Genomic DNA, 4,448 nt, shown 5'->3' with positions numbered 1-4,448 from the left:
GTGCATATGTCTTTTAAATTTGTTGTTTATGAATGTTAAAATTGTTGGCTCTTGAAAGAATGATGAAAAAGGAGAAATGTTATTTGATAATCTGAAAAATCATAAAAATGATTCTTGAAACAAGAAAAAGCAGTGAAGAACAAAGCTTGCAAAAAAAAATACGAAAAAAACCAAAAAAAAAAACAAAAAAACAAAAGAGAGAGGAAAGCCTCCTAAAAAATAGCAGCTAAGTCCCTTATTATAAGTAAGACGTGAACTCATTCCAAGGCTCTAACAACTCAGTTTGAGGGATATTGTCCATTGCTGCAAACTTTGTCATAGCATCCGCAACATGGTTGACTGATTTTTGAATTACCTTGACATCAGCTACAATTCCAAGTCAAAATTTCATGAATTTTAGAAACCAAATCATGATTAGCACTTTGGATGTTTTTTTTTTTTTGAACAAAGGAGCTCAACACAACAAAGTGGAGCATAAAGAAAACTAGTACAACAAAGCACAAAACATGATCAAAAATAAAATAGTCGCATCCGTTGTCATCTCCGACATTGCCATCAACAACCAAACGGATCAACTCCACGCCATTCTCTGTAGCTCAAGAATGACCCATTCTTTACTCCTTCTTGTCTGTATCCTCTGGAACACTCTGCTATTATGCTCCAGCCAAATATTCCAAACAACCGCACAGAATCCTGTCAGCCATTTTCTTTGCTCAGACTTGCCACCTGGTACTCCAGTCCAACTCTCAAAGAACTCTTTTCCGGTTCCCGGGATGGCCCAGGCTCTATTAGCACCCGTCAACCAAGCACACCATACCTGCCATGTTAACTCACAAGCAAAAAATAGATGATGTACTGATTCTAAGTCCTTATTGCACAACACACACAGTGTCATTATGATTAATAATACCGAGTCTAGACAGTCTCTCCTTCGTGTTGACCCTGCCTACTAAAACAAACCATGCAAATAGTTCTACCCTTGGAGGAACCAAGCCTCTCCAGATGGAGCTAGTGAAGCTGTAACTCGTAATGTCTTCTGAGAGGGTCTCTCTCTGCAACACCTGCACAAACGATTTAGTAGAAAAAATACCTTTTTTGTCAAATTTCTAGACCACTGAATCCTCTCTGTCAACCGACAAACTTACAACCCGTATCCGGTCGTGGAGTTGATTGAGCAACTCTAGCTCCCATTGGAAGAGTTCTCTCCTCCACTGGAAGTTCCACACCCACTCTAACCCATCCCAGAACCCACAGTCCCCTATTACCGATCCTTGTTGATTTGAAACAGAGAAGAGCCTCGGAAAACAATCTTTCAAAGAGCCACCTTGTACCCAAGCATCCTTCCAAAAATGGGTCCTTCGTCCGTTTCCCACCTCCATGGCCAAGCCACTGATCATCATATTTCTTATATGCTGCTCCTTAATATTGAGCTGGCAGATATCTTTCCACGGGCCCCTTCCTAATGGCAACGGTCGGGTTGACAGCATTGCAGTTGGGTCCAGTTGATTACAGGAGCATACCACCTTCTTCCAAAGTGGGCAGTCCTCCTTTGAGAAGCGACACCACCACTTGATTAGAAGCGAGGCATTTCTAATTAAAGCATCTCCTACTCCCAATCCACCTAACTTTTTCGGGGCTTGAACTACCTCCCATCTCACCATTGGCACCCCGCTATTCCCATCTTCTTTACACCATAAGAATCTTCTCTGCAGTCCAATTATCTTTTCTGCAACCGCCTTTGGCATCTTATACAAGCTTAAGTAGTAAATCGGCAAGCTATTGAGAACAGATTTTATGAGGACCAATTTACCCGCTTTGTTGAGAGTTCTAGCTTTCCATAGGCATAGCTTGTCTTCCACCTTATCTATGATTGGTTTCCATGTCTTCACCAACCGAGGGTTAGCGCCAAGAGAAATGCCTAAGTACCTGACCGGCAACGTCGCTTCAGCACACCCCAACAAACCACACATATTCATTACCCATTCCTTCTCACAGTTAATTGGGATTAGACTCGACTTCTCAAAGTTGATGCTCAGGCCAGACATCAACTCAAAGCAGCACAGGAGCCTCTTATAATTCACCAGTATCTCTGTTTCCTGTGGACAAAATAAAATCATGTCATCTGCAAATTGTAGATGCGACAATTCTATATTGTCCCTTCCCACCAGTAGTGGAGAAATCCGGCCATTTCTTACCGCCTCCCCCACCATCCTGTGCAGAATGTCAACAACAAGAACAAATAGAAAGGGAGAGAGAGGGTCTCCTTGTCTGAGACCTCTCTCCATCTTGAATGGCTTAGACGGTGACCCATTAATCAACACTGACATAGACGCTGTAGTCACACATTCCTTCACCCAAGTCCTCCATCTAAGTCCAAAGCCCATCTTCTGCAGCACTATATCCACAAAGCTCCATCTCACTTTGTCGTAGGCTTTCTGAAAGTCTAGCTTGACAATTGCCACCTACTTCTTCCTCGACTTTAGCCATTGGAACGTCTCACAAGCAATAAGGGCACCATCATGTATTTTCCGGCCCTTTACAAACGTAGGCTGAGTCTCCCCTACTAAATTTGGCATCACTGATCGCATTCTTCGTACCAGCACTTTGGATATCACCTTGTACACACAGCCGACCATGCTAATCGGTCTCAAGTCCTTAATTTCCTTAGCTCCCACAAATTTTGGAGCTAACGCCACCCAAGTAATATTAGCGTCTGTGGGTAGCTTCACATTTTGGAAAAAGCCCAACACAGCTGCAGTAAACTCCTGACCCAGCTCCTCCCAACAATTATTTATGAATTTCATGTTATAACCGTCACTACCTGGTACTTTACTGGACTCACAATCCCAAACTGCCTCTCGTACTTCATCAGTTGATGGCATTGCCTCTAGTGCTTTTCCCTCCTCATCAGTAATCTTCTTGACTAGCCCATCACGGATCCCAATCAGAGGAGCATACTCCTGCCTATACAGCTCTTTATAAAACCCCAAGATCGCATTCTTTATTCTAGCCTGATTCCGTACTAGTCTTCCACTAATCACTAGAGAGTCTATTCTATTGTGTCTCCTTCTTGCCGATGCCAGGTTATGGAAGTACCTAGTGTTCTTGTCCATATTTCGAGCATGTTGGGATCGGGACATTTGCTTCCAATGAATCTCCTTTCTGACATACCACTTCGCACAGCAAGACACCAGAGCCTTCTGTCTAGCCTCCATAGTTCCGTCATAACTACCAGCACTAATTATATCATCAATTTTCTTAATCTCTTCCTCAAACTTCTTTATTCTGTTGCCCATATCCCCAAACTTTTCCTTATGCCAACTTCTCAGCGGTACTGTTAACACCTTCAGCTTGTTGGTGAATGTATCATCCCCCAAGTTCTTCCACTCATCCTTGACCAACTGCAGGAACCCTTCATGCATGAACCAAGAATCCAAGCTGCGAAAAGGTCTCGGTCCCGCACAAAGTCTAGAATCTTCTAAAATCAATGGGCAATGATCTGAAAGCCCTCTCGACCCTCCTTTCAAACGTGTATCTAGGAACTCCTCAAGCCACTCCACACTGACAATGACCCTATCAATGCAGCTACAAGATCGACCCCAGAACCATGTGAACTTCCGATCATACAACGGTAAGTCCACTAACTGTAAGTCCTATACCCATTCCTTGAAATCCTCCGCAGATGCAGGTAAACTACCAGCGCCTTTTCTTTCTTCCAACCGTAGTATCTCGTTAAAGTCTCCCATGAAGCAAAATGGAACCTGACAAAGACCCACAATGTAGCTTAACTCCTCCCACATCACCAGTTTTTCACTCCAAACATGTGCACCATATACCAAGCAGAAAGCACAATTAAAATTATTCTTTGTTAGCACACCTTCAACACACAGCCAACCATCCCCTTTGTAGCAGTTCACCCGCTTAAATAAAGAATTGTCCCATATTAACAACAAGCCTCCAGAGGCACCAACCGATTCCACAGAGTCCCAACCCACCGTATCACTCCCCCACAAGCGTGTTACATTAAACTTGGTCACCACCTCCCTCTTAGTTTCAATGAGACCTAGCATATTCAATCTATATTTTTTCTTCAACTCTTTTACCATACTCAATTTTTCATACCCTCCTAAGCCTCTAATATTCCAACAGCTGTAAATCATTTAAAAGAATTGCTACACACCTTGTTATGATGTTTGGGCCTGCTCCTCCTAGCTTTCTCCTTTTGTTTTGCCAACTTCTTTTTTGCTGCAATGGCTTCATTTTGACTCTGTAAAATCGCCATAATATCTTCTTCATCGTCATAGACCACTCCTGACTCCACTGCTAGCTTCCATGTTTCCTTGTTTTCTAATAACTGTTCTGCCTGCGTATCCCTATGATCAAAATCCATTTTTGCGCCTCGAAATTCTGCTTCAGAGCCAGCATCCTCTGTAACCTGGGCATTCACA

The sequence above is a fragment of the Arachis ipaensis genome, chromosome B10 (genome assembly GCF_000816755.2).
Source record: "Arachis ipaensis cultivar K30076 chromosome B10, Araip1.1, whole genome shotgun sequence".
Taxonomy (NCBI): Eukaryota; Viridiplantae; Streptophyta; class Magnoliopsida; order Fabales; family Fabaceae; genus Arachis; species Arachis ipaensis.
This window is presented reverse-complemented; position numbering follows the sequence as displayed.